The following is a 17,617-nucleotide window of genomic DNA, read 5'->3' as shown; positions in this document are numbered from 1 at the left end:
TGAATACCGGCGTATTTTTATGGGTGCGGTTTAATCAACAAATCGCCTCAGGAACGATCGACCTGATTCTATTGAAGACTGCACTTCATTTACATGTCATACATATTAATTTATTAAAAATTTCACCACCATAAAACCGTTATGGTTACGTAATTATAGAGGGAAGTTTTAAGACAAAACTACTTTTAATAAAACCTAGAGGAACACACACACATGTGAGCCCCTGTGGCCTAATGGACAAGGCATCGGTCTCCTAAACCGGGAATTGTGGGTTCGAGTCCCACCAGGGGTCGTTAATTTTTTTATTTTGTAAAAATTTAAGCTAATCGGATAATAAGGATGGGGGGGGGGATACACGAAATTTTTTTTAACAGTTTTGTTCCGTATCTCAGAACCCAGTTGACCAAAAAAAGTTGAAATATGGCACAAATATTTACCTATATATATATCCCAGTTTTTGCATAATTTTGCCGACTCCATCGGACAAAGAGACACTATGGTACCAATATATATTCCCCTCCACCGTACACAGGGCGTCCTGGAAGGCCAATCTTAAGGGTTGATTCAAGACATCAAAGTCAAAAAAAATAGCCTACAGATAAATGACCTATCTCTTCTTTCCCGTCTATTGGCCATTTTGTTTTTTCCAATAATAATTTATATCTTTATAACGGATTGAGATATGTTAATGAAAATACTTTAACAAAATCAGTAAGTTTAAAAACGTTACATTTAGAAATTAAAAAATGGCGGGCTAAATATTTTAATCATTAATAGTCAGTAAATACTAGTTTTATCAAATTACGTTTTATTATACATAATTTTAAACCTTTTATTGTGAATTAAGAACGGTTCAAATCGGTTGATAAACAGCTGAGATGAGATATGGCTTAAACTGTTTGAGTTAAAACAAACAAAAAATTGTTATAATCCATAATTTCCAGTATGCATCCTTAACGACAAGCGAATACCCATTTCACATTTTATTACATTTTTTTCTAATATCATTAAAGAGATTTTATATTAATGAACAAAATTTACTTTAAATGTTTCCTTATAAGGGAATCATACAACAGATTATATATTTTTTTTTTTTGTATATTTCCAACTTGTGGTTATTTACACGACCTTCTTGTCGAACTAGTGATCAATTGATTTTTCACTAAGAGGTTTGACTTTTTTCCTTCATTATACTAGTAATACGACATTAGGCTAAAAATTAAAGGTGTACAAATTCGGACCCCGTAAAATGTAACAATAAGTAAGATGTTTTGTAAGTTTTTTTTAAATGAAATATACCAGGATCACTAAAGAGACAGAAACTAATTATTTAACTAAAAAAAACTCTATGTGTATTTATATATATATATATACTTAACTATGATCAAATACACAAGAATAATAGAAAAATTATATACCGCCATAGTTACTTATAGAAGGAAGTTTTAAGACAAAACTACTTTTAATAAAACCTAGAGGAAATTACACACATGTGAGCCCCTGTGGCCTAATGGACAAGGCATCGGTCTCCTAAACCGGGGATTGTGGGTTCGAGTCCCACCAGGGGTCGTTACTTTTTTTATTTTGTAAAAACTTAAGCTAATCGGATAATAAGGATGGGGGGGGATACACGAAATTATTTTTAACAGTTTTGTAGCCATAACTGTAAATCTATTACTATTAGGGGAAAGTATACAAATCCTTCCAAAATTTCGATGACAAGTTTTTTTGCCATATTCGACTTTTCATGACTTTTTTGAGTCAAAAAAAAACGTTTTCCGAACATGTATGTTATTAAAGAGTGTAAAAGTGTATTTTATTAATGTTTCCTGTGCTTTATTAATGTTATTAACAGGTTCAACATAAATTCTTCGAGAGTGATTCAAAAGATTTTTATAGATGAGTCTTTGATGTAATTCAATTTTTGGTGGTCAACTCATAGGGTTGGTCTAGTGGTTAAGTCGTCGTCACAAAATCAGTTGTTTGAGAACTGATTTTTGACATCAAAGGTTGTAAGGTTTAAATCTTTGTAAAAGTTAGTTGACTGTTAACGGATTTGAATACTAGTCAGTGAATACCGGCGTATTTTTATGGGTGCGGTTTAATCAACAAATCGCCTCAGGAACGATCGACCTGATTCTATTGAAGACTGCACTTCATTTACATGTCATACATATTAATTTATTAAAAATTTCACCACCATAAAACCGTTATGGTTACGTAATTATAGAGGGAAGTTTTAAGACAAAACTACTTTTAATAAAACCTAGAGGAACACACACACATGTGAGCCCCTGTGGCCTAATGGACAAGGCATCGGTCTCCTAAACCGGGAATTGTGGGTTCGAGTCCCACCAGGGGTCGTTAATTTTTTTATTTTGTAAAAATTTAAGCTAATCGGATAATAAGGATGGGGGGGGGGGATACACGAAATTTTTTTTAACAGTTTTGTTCCGTATCTCAGAACCCAGTTGACCAAAAAAAGTTGAAATATGGCACAAATATTTACCTATATATATATCCCAGTTTTTGCATAATTTTGCCGACTCCATCGGACAAAGAGACACTATGGTACCAATATATATTCCCCTCCACCGTCAACAGGGCGTCCTGGAAGGCCAATCTTAAGGGTTGATTCAAGACATCAAAGTCAAAAAAAATAGCCTACAGATAAATGACCTATCTCTTCTTTCCCGTCTATTGGCCATTTTGTTTTTTCCAATAATAATTTATATCTTTATAACGGATTGAGATATGTTAATGAAAATACTTTAACAAAATCAGTAAGTTTAAAAACGTTACATTTAGAAATTAAAAAATGGCGGGCTAAATATTTTAATCATTAATAGTCAGTAAATACTAGTTTTATCGAATTACGTTTTATTATACATAATTTTAAACCTTTTATTGTGAATTAAGAACGGTTCAAATCGGTTGATAAACAGCTGAGATGAGATATGGCTTAAACTGTTTGAGTTAAAACAAACAAAAAATTGTTATAATCCATAATTTCCAGTATGCATCCTTAACGACAAGCGAATACCCATTTCACATTTTATTATATTTTTTTCTAATATCATTAAAGAGATTTTATATTAATGAACAAAATTTACTTTAAATGTTTCCTTATAAGGGAATCATACAACAGATTATATATTTTTTCATTTTTTATATTTCCAACTTGTGGTTATTTACACGACCTTCTTGTCGAACTAGTGATCAATTGATTTTTCACTAAGAAGTTTGACTTTTTTTCCTTCATTATACTAGTAATACGACATTAAGATAAAAATTAAAGGTGTACAAATTCGGACCCCGTAAAATGTAACAATAAGTAAGATGTTTTGTAAGTTTTTTTTAAATGAAATATACCAGGATCACTAACGAGACAGAAACTAATTATTTAACTAAAAAAAACTCTGTGTGTATTTATATATATATATATACTCAACTATGATCAAATACACAAGAATAATAGAAAAATTATATACCGCCATAGTTACTTATAGAAGGAAGTTTTAAGACAAAACTACTTTTAATAAAACCTAGAGGAAATTACACACATGTGAGCCCCTGTGGCCTAATGGACAAGGCATCGGTCTCCTAAACCGGGGATTGTGGGTTCGAGTCCCACCAGGGGTCGTTACTTTTTTTATTTTGTAAAAACTTAAGCTAATCGGATAATAAGGAGGGGGGGGGATACACGAAATTATTTTTAACAGTTTTGTAGCCATAACTGTAAATCTATTACTATTAGGGGAAAGTATACAAATCCTTCCAAAATTTCGATGACAAGTTTTTTTGCCATATTCGACTTTTCATGACTTTTTTGAGTCAAAAAAAACGTTTTCCGAACATGTATGTTATTAACGTGTGTAAAAGTGTATTTTATTAATGTTTCCTGTGCTTTATTAATGTTATTAACAGGTTCAACATAAATTCTTCGAGAGTGATTCAAAAGATTTTTATAGATGAGTCTTTGATGTAATTCAATTTTTGGTGGTCAGCCCATAGGGTTAGTCTAGTGGTTAATTCGTCGTCACAAAATCAGTTGTTTAAGAACCGATTTTTGACATCAAAGGTTGTGAGGTTTAAATCTTTGTAAAAGTTAGTTGACTGTTAACGGATTTGAATACTAGTCAGTGAATACCGGCGTATTTTTATGGGTGCGGTTTAATCAACAAATCGCCTCAGGAACGATCGACCTGATTCTATTGAAGACTGCACTTCATTTACATGTCATACATATTAATTTATTAAAAATTTCACCACCATAAAACCGTTATGGTTACGTAATTATAGAGGGAAGTTTTAAGACAAAACTACTTTTAATAAAACCTAGAGGAACACACACACATGTGAGCCCCTGTGGCCTAATGGACAAGGCATCGGTCTCCTAAACCGGGAATTGTGGGTTCGAGTCCCACCAGGGGTCGTTAATTTTTTTATTTTGTAAAAATTTAAGCTAATCGGATAATAAGGATGGGGGGGGGATACACGAAATTTTTTTTAACAGTTTTGTTCCGTATCTCAGAACCCAGTTGACCAAAAAAAGTTGAAATATGGCACAAATACTTACCTATATATATATCCCAGTTTTTGCATAATTTTGCCGACTCCATCGGACAAAGAGACACTATGGTACCAATATATATTCCCCTCCACCGTACACAGGGCGTCCTGGAAGGCCAATCTTAAGGGTTGATTCAAGACATCAAAGTCAAAAAAAATAGCCTACAGATAAATGACCTATCTCTTCTTTCCCGTCTATTGGCCATTTTGTTTTTTCCAATAATAATTTATATCTTTATAACGGATTGAGATATGTTAATGAAAATACTTTAACAAAATCAGTAAGTTTAAAAACGTTACATTTAGAAATTAAAAAATGGCGGGCTAAATATTTTAATCATTAATAGTCAGTAAATACTAGTTTTATCAAATTACGTTTTATTATACATAATTTTAAACCTTTTATTGTGAATTAAGAACGGTTCAAATCGGTTGATAAACAGCTGAGATGAGATATGGCTTAAACTGTTTGAGTTAAAACAAACAAAAATTGTTATAATCCATAATTTCCAGTATGCATCCTTAACGACAAGCGAATACCCATTTCACATTTTATTACATTTTTTTCTAATATCATTAAAGAGATTTTATATTAATGAACAAAATTTACTTTAAATGTTTCCTTATAAGGGAATCATACAACAGATTATATATTTTTTTTTTTTTTATATTTCCAACTTGTGGTTATTTACACGACCTTCTTGTCGAACTAGTGATCAATTGATTTTTCACTAAGAGGTTTGACTTTTTTCCTTCATTATACTAGTAAAACGACATTAAGATAAAAATTAAAGGTGTACAAATTCGGACCCCGTAAAATGTAACAATAAGTAAGATGTTTTGTAAGTTTTTTTTAAATGAAATATACCAGGATCACTAAAGAGACAGAAACTAATTATTTAACTAAAAAAAACTCTATGTGTATTTATATATATATATATATACTCAACTATGATCAAATACACAAGAATAATAGAAAAATTATATACCGCCATAGTTACTTATAGAAGGAAGTTTTAAGACAAAACTGCTTTTAATAAAACCTAGAGGAAATTACACACATGTGAGCCCCTGTGGCCTAATGGACAAGGCATCGGTCTCCTAAACCGGGGATTGTGGGTTCGAGTCCCACCAGGGGTCGATTCTTTTTTTATTTTGTAAAAACTTAAGCTAATCGGATAATACGGATGGGTGGGGGATACACGAAATTTTTTTTAACAGTTTAGTTCCGTATCTCAGAACCCAGTTGACCAAAAAAAGTTGAAATATGGCACAAATATTTACCTATATATATATCCCAGTTTTTGCATAATTTTGCCGACTCCATCGGACAAAGAGACACTATGGTACCAATATATATTCCCCTCCACCGTCAACAGGGCGTCCTGGAAGGCCAATCTTAAGGGTTGATTCAAGACATCAAAGTCAAAAAAAATAGCCTACAGATAAATGACCTATCTCTTCTTTCCCGTCTATTGGCCATTTTGTTTTTTCCAATAATAATTTATATCTTTATAACGGATTGAGATATGTTAATGAAAATACTTTAACACAATCAGTAAGTTTAAAAACGTTACATTTAGAAATTAAAAAATGGCGGGCCAAATATTTTAATCATTAATAGTCAGTAAATACTAGTTTTATCGAATTACGTTTTATTATACATAATTTTAAACCTTTTATTGTGAATTAAGAACGGTTCAAATCGGTTGATAAACAGCTGAGATGAGATATGGCTTAAACTGTTTGAGTTAAAACAAACAAAAACTTGTTATAATCCATAATTTCCAGTATGCATCCTTAACGACAAGCGAATACCCATTTCACATTTTATTACATTTTTTTCTAATATCATTAGAGAGATTTTATATTAATGAACAAAATTTACTTTAAATGTTTCCTTATAAGGGAATCATACAACAGATTATATATTTTTTTATTTTTTATATTTCCAACTTGTGGTTATTTACACGACCTTCTTGTCGAACTAGTGATCAATTGATTTTTCACTAAGAGGTTTGACTTTTTTCCTTCATTATACTAGTAATACGACATTAAGATAAAAATTAAAGGTGTACAAATTCGGACCCCGTAAAATGTAACAATAAGTAAGATGTTTTGTAAGTTTTTTTTAAATGAAATATACCAGGATCACTAAAGAGACAGAAACTAATTATTTAACTAAAAAAAACTCTATGTGTATTTATATATATATATATACTCAACTATGATCAAATACACAAGAATAATAGAAAAATTATATACCGCCATAGTTACTTATAGAAGGAAGTTTTAAGACAAAACTACTTTTAATAAAACCTAGAGGAAATTACACACATGTGAGCCCCTGTGGCCTAATGGACAAGGCATCGGTCTCCTAAACCGGGGATTGTGGGTTCGAGTCCCACCAGGGGTCGTTACTTTTTTTATTTTGTAAAAACTTAAGCTAATCGGATAATAAGGATGGGGGGGGGGATACACGAAATTATTTTTAACAGTTTTGTAGCCATAACTGTAAATCTATTACTATTAGGGGAAAGTATACAAATCCTTCCAAAATTTCGATGACAAGTTTTTTTGCCATATTCGACTTTTCATGACTTTTTTGAGTCAAAAAAAAACGTTTTCCGAACATGTATGTTATTAACGAGTGTAAAAGTGTATTTTATTAATGTTTCCTGTGCTTTATTAATGTTATTAACAGGTTCAACATAAATTCTTCGAGAGTGATTCAAAAGATTTTTATAGATGAGTCTTTGATGTAATTCAATTTTTGGTGGTCAACTCATAGGGTTGGTCTAGTGGTTAAGTCGTCGTCACAAAATCAGTTGTTTGAGTACTGATTTTTGACATCAAAGGTTGTAAGGTTTGAATCTTTGTAAAAGTTAGTTGACTGTTAACGGATTTGAATCCGTACTAGTCAGTGAATACCGGCGTATTTTTATGGGTGCGGTTTAATCAACAAATCGTCTCAGGAACGATCGACCTGATTCTATTGAAGACTGCACTTCATTTACATGTCATACATATTAATTTATTAAAAATTTCACCACCATAAAACCGTTATGGTTACGTAATTATAGAGGGAAGTTTTAAGACAAAACTACTTTTAATAGAACCTAGAGGAACTTACACACATGTGAGCCCCTGTGGCCTAATGGACAAGGCATCGGTCTCCTAAACCGGGGATTGTGGGTTCGAGTCCCACCAGGGGTCGATTCTTTTTTTATTTTGTAAAAACTTAAGCTAATCGGATAATACGGATGGGGGGGGATACACGAAATTTTTTTTAACAGTTTTGTTCCGTATCTCAGAACCCAGTTGACCAAAAAAAGTTGAAATATGGCACAAATATTTACCTATATATATATCCCAGTTTTTGCATAATTTTGCCGACTCCATCGGACAAAGAGACACTATGGTACCAATATATATTCCCCTCCACCGTCAACAGGGCGTCCTGGAAGGCCAATCTTAAGGGTTGATTCAAGACATCAAAGTCAAAAAAAATAGCCTACAGATAAATGACCTATCTCTTCTTTCCCGTCTATTGGCCATTTTGTTTTTTCCAATAATAATTTATATCTTTATAACGGATTGAGATATGTTAATGAAAATACTTTAACAAAATCAGTAAGTTTAAAAACGTTACATTTAGAAATTAAAAAATGGCGGGCTAAATATTTTAATCATTAATAGTTAGTAAATACTAGTTTTATCGAATTACGTTTTATTATACATAATTTTAAACCTTTTATTGTGAATTAAGAACGGTTCAAATCGGTTGATAAACAGCTGAGATGCGATATGGCTTAAACTGTTTGAGTTAAAACAAACAAAAAATTGTTATAATCCATAATTTCCAGTATGCATCCTTAACGACAAGCGAATACCCATTTCACATTTTATTATATTTTTTTCTAATATCATTAAAGAGATTTTATATTAATGAACAAAATTTACTTTAAATGTTTCCTTATAAGGGAATCATACAACAGATTATATATTTTTTTATTTTTTATGTTTCCAACTTGTGGTTATTTACACGACCTTCTTGTCGAACTAGTGATCAATTGATTTTTCACTAAGAAGTTTGAATTTTTTTTCTTCATTATACTAGTAATACGACATTAAGATAAAAATTAAAGGTGTACAAATTCGGACCCCGTAAAATGTAACAATAAGTAAGATGTTTTGTAAGCTTTTTTTTAAATGAAATATACCAGGATCACTAAAGAGACAGAAACTAATTATTTAACTAAAAAAAACTCTGTGTGTATTTATATATATATACTCAACTATGATCAAATACACAAGAATAATAGAAAAATTATATACCGCCATAGTTACTTATAGAAGGAAGTTTTAAGACAAAACTACTTTTAATAAAACCTAGAGGAAATTACACACATGTGAGCCCCTGTGGCCTAATGGACAAGGCATCGGTCTCCTAAACCGGGGATTGTGGGTTCGAGTCCCACCAGGGGTCGTTACTTTTTTTATTTTGTAAAAACTTAAGCTAATCGGATAATAAGGATGGGGGGGGGATACACGAAATTATTTTTAACAGTTTTGTAGCCATAACTGTAAATCTATTACTATTAGGGGAAAGTATACAAATCCTTCCAAAATTTCGATGACAAGTTTTTTTGCCATATTCGACTTTTCATGACTTTTTTGAGTCAAAAAAAAAACGTTTTCCGAACATGTATGTTATTAACGAGCGTAAAAGTGTATTTTATTAATGTTTCCTGTGCTTTATTAATGTTATTAACAGGTTCAACATAAATTCTTCGAGAGTGATTCAAAAGATTTTTATAGATGAGTCTTTGATGTAATTCAATTTTTGGTGGTCAACTCATAGGGTTGGTCTAGTGGTTAAGTCGTCGTCACAAAATCAGTTGTTTGAGTACTGATTTTTGACATCAAAGGTTGTAAGGTTTAAATCTTTGTAAAAGTTAGTTGACTGTTAACGGATTTGAATCCGTACTAGTCAGTGAATACCGGCGTATTTTTATGGGTGCGGTTTAATCAACAAATCGTCTCAGGAACGATCGACCTGATTCTATTGAAGACTGCACTTCATTTACATGTCATACATATTAATTTATTAAAAATTTCACCACCATAAAACCGTTATGGTTACGTAATTATAGAGGGAAGTTTTAAGACAAAACTACTTTTAATAGAACCTAGAGGAACTTACACACATGTGAGCCCCTGTGGCCTAATGGACAAGGCATCGGTCTCCTAAACCGGGGATTGTGGGTTCGAGTCCCACCAGGGGTCGATTCTTTTTTTATTTTGTAAAAACTTAAGCTAATCGGATAATACGGATGGGTGGGGGATACACGAAATTTTTTTTAACAGTTTAGTTCCGTATCTCAGAACCCAGTTGACCAAAAAAAGTTGAAATATGGCACAAATATTTACCTATATATATATCCCAGTTTTTGCATAATTTTGCCGACTCCATCGGACAAAGAGACACTATGGTACCAATATATATTCCCCTCCACCGTCAACAGGGCGTCCTGGAAGGCCAATCTTAAGGGTTGATTCAAGACATCAAAGTCAAAAAAAATAGCCTACAGATAAATGACCTATCTCTTCTTTCCCGTCTATTGGCCATTTTGTTTTTTCCAATAATAATTTATATCTTTATAACGGATTGAGATATGTTAATGAAAATACTTTAACACAATCAGTAAGTTTAAAAACGTTACATTTAGAAATTAAAAAATGGCGGGCCAAATATTTTAATCATTAATAGTCAGTAAATACTAGTTTTATCGAATTACGTTTTATTATACATAATTTTAAACCTTTTATTGTGAATTAAGAACGGTTCAAATCGGTTGATAAACAGCTGAGATGAGATATGGCTTAAACTGTTTGAGTTAAAACAAACAAAAACTTGTTATAATCCATAATTTCCAGTATGCATCCTTAACGACAAGCGAATACCCATTTCACATTTTATTACATTTTTTTCTAATATCATTAGAGAGATTTTATATTAATGAACAAAATTTACTTTAAATGTTTCCTTATAAGGGAATCATACAACAGATTATATATTTTTTTATTTTTTATATTTCCAACTTGTGGTTATTTACACGACCTTCTTGTCGAACTAGTGATCAATTGATTTTTCACTAAGAGGTTTGACTTTTTTCCTTCATTATACTAGTAATACGACATTAAGATAAAAATTAAAGGTGTACAAATTCGGACCCCGTAAAATGTAACAATAAGTAAGATGTTTTGTAAGTTTTTTTTAAATGAAATATACCAGGATCACTAAAGAGACAGAAACTAATTATTTAACTAAAAAAAACTCTGTGTGTATTTATATATATATATATATACTCAACTATGATCAAATACACAAGAATAATAGAAAAATTATATACCGCCATAGTTACTTATAGAAGGAAGTTTTAAGACAAAACTACTTTTAATAAAACCTAGAGGAAATTACACACATGTGAGCCCCTGTGGCCTAATGGACAAGGCATCGGTCTCCTAAACCGGGGATTGTGGGTTCGAGTCCCACCAGGGGTCGTTACTTTTTTTATTTTGTAAAAACTTAAGCTAATCGGATAATAAGGATGGGGGGGGGGATACACGAAATTATTTTTAACAGTTTTGTAGCCATAACTGTAAATCTATTACTATTAGGGGAAAGTATACAAATCCTTCCAAAATTTCGATGACAAGTTTTTTTGCCATATTCGACTTTTCATGACTTTTTTGAGTCAAAAAAAAACGTTTTCCGAACATGTATGTTATTAACGAGTGTAAAAGTGTATTTTATTAATGTTTCCTGTGCTTTATTAATGTTATTAACAGGTTCAACATAAATTCTTCGAGAGTGATTCAAAAGATTTTTATAGATGAGTCTTTGATGTAATTCAATTTTTGGTGGTCAACTCATAGGGTTGGTCTAGTGGTTAAGTCGTCGTCACAAAATCAGTTGTTTGAGAACTGATTTTTGACATCAAAGGTTGTAAGGTTTAAATCTTTGTAAAAGTTAGTTGACTGTTAACGGATTTGAATACTAGTCAGTGAATACCGGCGTATTTTTATGGCTGCGGTTTAATCAACAAATCGTCTCAGGAACGATCGACCTGATTCTATTGAAGACTGCACTTCATTTACATGTCATACATATTAATTTATAAAAAATTTCACCACCATAAAACCGTTATGGTTACGTAATTATAGAGGGAAGTTTTAAGACAAAACTACTTTTAATAGAACCTAGAGGAACACACACACATGTGAGCCCCTGTGGCCTAATGGACAAGGCATCGGTCTCCTAAACCGGGAATTGTGGGTTCGAGTCCCACCAGGGGTCGTTAATTTTTTTATTTTGTAAAACTTTAAGCTAATCGGATAATAAGGATGGGGGGGGGGATACACGAAATTTTTTTTAACAGTTTTGTTCCGTATCTCAGAACCCAGTTGACCAAAAAAAAGTTGAAATATGGCACAAATATTTACCTATATATATATCCCAGTTTTTGCATAATTTTGCCGACTCCATCGGACAAAGAGACACTATGGTACCAATATATATTCCCCTCCACCGTCAACAGGGCGTCCTGGAAGGCCAATCTTAAGGGTTGATTCAAGACATCAAAGTCAAAAAAAATAGCCTACAGATAAATGACCTATCTCTTCTTTCCCGTCTATTGGCCATTTTGTTTTTTCCAATAATAATTTATATCTTTATAACGGATTGAGATATGTTAATGAAAATACTTTAACAAAATCAGTAAGTTTAAAAACGTTACATTTAGAAATTAAAAAATGGCGGGCTAAATATTTTAATCATTAATAGTCAGTAAATACTAGTTTTATCGAATTACGTTTTATTATACATAATTTTAAACCTTTTATTGTGAATTAAGAACGGTTCAAATCGGTTGATAAACAGCTGAGATGAGATATGGCTTAAACTGTTTGAGTTAAAACAAACAAAAAATTGTTATAATCCATAATTTCCAGTATGCATCCTTAACGACAAGCGAATACCCATTTCACATTTTATTACATTTTTTTCTAATATCATTAAAGAGATTTTATATTAATGAACAAAATTTACTTTAAATGTTTCCTTATAAGGGAATCATACAACAGATTATATATTTTTTTATTTTTTATATTTCCAACTTGTGGTTATTTACACGACCTTCTTGTCGAACTAGTGATCAATTGATTTTTCACTAAGAGGTTTGACTTTTTTCCTTCATTATACTAGTAATACGACATTAAGATAAAAATTAAAGGTGTACAAATTCGGACCCCGTAAAATGTAACAATAAGTAAGATGTTTTGTAAGTTTTTTTTAAATGAAATATACCAGGATCACTAAAGAGACAGAAACTAATTATTTAACTAAAAAAAACTCTGTGTGTATTTATATATATATATATATACTCAACTATGATCAAATACACAAGAATAATAGAAAAATTATATACCGCCATAGTTACTTATAGAAGGAAGTTTTAAGACAAAACTACTTTTAATAAAACCTAGAGGAAATTACACACATGTGAGCCCCTGTGGCCTAATGGACAAGGCATCGGTCTCCTAAACCGGGGATTGTGGGTTCGAGTCCCACCAGGGGTCGTTACTTTTTTTATTTTGTAAAAACTTAAGCTAATCGGATAATAAGGATGGGGGGGGGGATACACGAAATTATTTTTAACAGTTTTGTAGCCATAACTGTAAATCTATTACTATTAGGGGAAAGTATACAAATCCTTCCAAAATTTCGATGACAAGTTTTTTTGCCATATTCGACTTTTCATGACTTTTTTGAGTCAAAAAAAAACGTTTTCCGAACATGTATGTTATTAACGAGTGTAAAAGTGTATTTTATTAATGTTTCCTGTGCTTTATTAATGTTATTAACAGGTTCAACATAAATTCTTCGAGAGTGATTCAAAAGATTTTTATAGATGAGTCTTTGATGTAATTCAATTTTTGGTGGTCAACTCATAGGGTTGGTCTAGTGGTTAAGTCGTCGTCACAAAATCAGTTGTTTGAGAACTGATTTTTGACATCAAAGGTTGTAAGGTTTAAATCTTTGTAAAAGTTAGTTGACTGTTAACGGATTTGAATACTAGTCAGTGAATACCGGCGTATTTTTATGGCTGCGGTTTAATCAACAAATCGTCTCAGGAACGATCGACCTGATTCTATTGAAGACTGCACTTCATTTACATGTCATACATATTAATTTATAAAAAATTTCACCACCATAAAACCGTTATGGTTACGTAATTATAGAGGGAAGTTTTAAGACAAAACTACTTTTAATAGAACCTAGAGGAACACACACACATGTGAGCCCCTGTGGCCTAATGGACAAGGCATCGGTCTCCTAAACCGGGAATTGTGGGTTCGAGTCCCACCAGGGGTCGTTAATTTTTTTATTTTGTAAAACTTTAAGCTAATCGGATAATAAGGATGGGGGGGGGGATACACGAAATTTTTTTTAACAGTTTTGTTCCGTATCTCAGAACCCAGTTGACCAAAAAAAAGTTGAAATATGGCACAAATATTTACCTATATATATATCCCAGTTTTTGCATAATTTTGCCGACTCCATCGGACAAAGAGACACTATGGTACCAATATATATTCCCCTCCACCGTCAACAGGGCGTCCTGGAAGGCCAATCTTAAGGGTTGATTCAAGACATCAAAGTCAAAAAAAATAGCCTACAGATAAATGACCTATCTCTTCTTTCCCGTCTATTGGCCATTTTGTTTTTTCCAATAATAATTTATATCTTTATAACGGATTGAGATATGTTAATGAAAATACTTTAACAAAATCAGTAAGTTTAAAAACGTTACATTTAGAAATTAAAAAATGGCGGGCTAAATATTTTAATCATTAATAGTCAGTAAATACTAGTTTTATCGAATTACGTTTTATTATACATAATTTTAAACCTTTTATTGTGAATTAAGAACGGTTCAAATCGGTTGATAAACAGCTGAGATGAGATATGGCTTAAACTGTTTGAGTTAAAACAAACAAAAAATTGTTATAATCCATAATTTCCAGTATGCATCCTTAACGACAAGCGAATACCCATTTCACATTTTATTACATTTTTTTCTAATATCATTAAAGAGATTTTATATTAATGAACAAAATTTACTTTAAATGTTTCCTTATAAGGGAATCATACAACAGATTATATATTTTTTTATTTTTTATATTTCCAACTTGTGGTTATTTACACGACCTTCTTGTCGAACTAGTGATCAATTGATTTTTCACTAAGAGGTTTGACTTTTTTCCTTCATTATACTAGTAATACGACATTAAGATAAAAATTAAAGGTGTACAAATTCGGACCCCGTAAAATGTAACAATAAGTAAGATGTTTTGTAAGTTTTTTTTAAATGAAATATACCAGGATCACTAAAGAGACAGAAACTAATTATTTAACTAAAAAAAACTCTGTGTGTATTTATATATATATATATATACTCAACTATGATCAAATACACAAGAATAATAGAAAAATTATATACCGCCATAGTTACTTATAGAAGGAAGTTTTAAGACAAAACTACTTTTAATAAAACCTAGAGGAAATTACACACATGTGAGCCCCTGTGGCCTAATGGACAAGGCATCGGTCTCCTAAACCGGGGATTGTGGGTTCGAGTCCCACCAGGGGTCGTTACTTTTTTTATTTTGTAAAAACTTAAGCTAATCGGATAATAAGGATGGGGGGGGGGATACACGAAATTATTTTTAACAGTTTTGTAGCCATAACTGTAAATCTATTACTATTAGGGGAAAGTATACAAATCCTTCCAAAATTTCGATGACAAGTTTTTTTGCCATATTCGACTTTTCATGACTTTTTTGAGTCAAAAAAAAACGTTTTCCGAACATGTATGTTATTAACGAGTGTAAAAGTGTATTTTATTAATGTTTCCTGTGCTTTATTAATGTTATTAACAGGTTCAACATAAATTCTTCGAGAGTGATTCAAAAGATTTTTATAGATGAGTCTTTGATGTAATTCAATTTTTGGTGGTCAACTCATAGGGTTGGTCTAGTGGTTAAGTCGTCGTCACAAAATCAGTTGTTTGAGAACTGATTTTTGACATCAAAGGTTGTAAGGTTTAAATCTTTGTAAAAGTTAGTTGACTGTTAACGGATTTGAATACTAGTCAGTGAATACCGGCGTATTTTTATGGCTGCGGTTTAATCAACAAATCGTCTCAGGAACGATCGACCTGATTCTATTGAAGACTGCACTTCATTTACATGTCATACATATTAATTTATAAAAAATTTCACCACCATAAAACCGTTATGGTTACGTAATTATAGAGGGAAGTTTTAAGACAAAACTACTTTTAATAGAACCTAGAGGAACACACACACATGTGAGCCCCTGTGGCCTAATGGACAAGGCATCGGTCTCCTAAACCGGGAATTGTGGGTTCGAGTCCCACCAGGGGTCGTTAATTTTTTTATTTTGTAAAACTTTAAGCTAATCGGATAATAAGGATGGGGGGGGGGATACACGAAATTTTTTTTAACAGTTTTGTTCCGTATCTCAGAACCCAGTTGACCAAAAAAAAGTTGAAATATGGCACAAATATTTACCTATATATATATCCCAGTTTTTGCATAATTTTGCCGACTCCATCGGACAAAGAGACACTATGGTACCAATATATATTCCCCTCCACCGTCAACAGGGCGTCCTGGAAGGCCAATCTTAAGGGTTGATTCAAGACATCAAAGTCAAAAAAAATAGCCTACAGATAAATGACCTATCTCTTCTTTCCCGTCTATTGGCCATTTTGTTTTTTCCAATAATAATTTATATCTTTATAACGGATTGAGATATGTTAATGAAAATACTTTAACAAAATCAGTAAGTTTAAAAACGTTACATTTAGAAATTAAAAAATGGCGGGCTAAATATTTTAATCATTAATAGTCAGTAAATACTAGTTTTATCGAATTACGTTTTATTATACATAATTTTAAACCTTTTATTGTGAATTAAGAACGGTTCAAATCGGTTGATAAACAGCTGAGATGAGATATGGCTTAAACTGTTTGAGTTAAAACAAACAAAAAATTGTTATAATCCATAATTTCCAGTATGCATCCTTAACGACAAGCGAATACCCATTTCACATTTTATTACATTTTTTTCTAATATCATTAAAGAGATTTTATATTAATGAACAAAATTTACTTTAAATGTTTCCTTATAAGGGAATCATACAACAGATTATATATTTTTTTATTTTTTATATTTCCAACTTGTGGTTATTTACACGACCTTCTTGTCGAACTAGTGATCAATTGATTTTTCACTAAGAAGTTTGACTTTTTTTCCTTCATTATACTAGTAATACGACATTAAGATAAAAATTAAAGGTGTACAAATTCGGACCCCGTAAAATGTAACAATAAGTAAGATGTTTTGTAAGTTTTTTTTAAATGAAATATACCAGGATCACTAAAGAGACAGAAACTAATTATTTAACTAAAAAAAACTCTGTGTGTATTTATATATATATATATACTCAACTATGATCAAATACACAAGAATAATAGAAAAATTATATACCGCCATAGTTACTTATAGAAGGAAGTTTTAAGACAAAACTACTTTTAATAAAACCTAGAGGAAATTACACACATGTGAGCCCCTGTGGCCTAATGGACAAGGCATCGGTCTCCTAAACCGGGGATTGTGGGTTCGAGTCCCACCAGGGGTCGTTACTTTTTTTATTTTGTAAAAACTTAAGCTAATCGGATAATAAGGAGGGGGGGGGATACACGAAATTATTTTTAACAGTTTTGTAGCCATAACTGTAAATCTATTACTATTAGGGGAAAGTATACAAATCCTTCCAAAATTTCGATGACAAGTTTTTTTGCCATATTCGACTTTTCATGACTTTTTTGAGTCAAAAAAAAACGTTTTCCGAACATGTATGTTATTAACGTGTGTAAAAGTGTATTTTAT

General features: G+C 31.7%; 1 protein-coding gene and 3 non-coding genes across 4 annotated transcripts in view; 3 read left to right on the top strand and 1 right to left on the bottom strand.

Moving 5' to 3' along the window:
• LOC142323961 (uncharacterized) overlaps positions 1 to 17,617 on the bottom strand; it is an 884,711-nt gene that overhangs the window by 529,282 nt on the left and 337,812 nt on the right. The window lies entirely within an intron of this gene.
• TRNAR-CCU (transfer RNA arginine (anticodon CCU)) lies at positions 13,143 to 13,215 on the top strand. The gene has a single exon. It is a non-coding gene; the product is annotated as a tRNA-Arg (tRNA).
• TRNAR-CCU (transfer RNA arginine (anticodon CCU)) lies at positions 15,219 to 15,291 on the top strand. The gene has a single exon. It is a non-coding gene; the product is annotated as a tRNA-Arg (tRNA).
• TRNAR-CCU (transfer RNA arginine (anticodon CCU)) lies at positions 17,294 to 17,366 on the top strand. Its single transcript has one exon. It is a non-coding gene; the product is annotated as a tRNA-Arg (tRNA).

This window comes from Lycorma delicatula, chromosome 4 (genome assembly GCF_047948215.1).
Source record: "Lycorma delicatula isolate Av1 chromosome 4, ASM4794821v1, whole genome shotgun sequence".
In the NCBI taxonomy this organism is placed as follows: domain Eukaryota; kingdom Metazoa; phylum Arthropoda; class Insecta; order Hemiptera; family Fulgoridae; genus Lycorma; species Lycorma delicatula.
The sequence above is the reverse complement of the archived record's forward strand: the minus strand, read 5'-3'. Positions and strand labels throughout refer to the sequence as shown.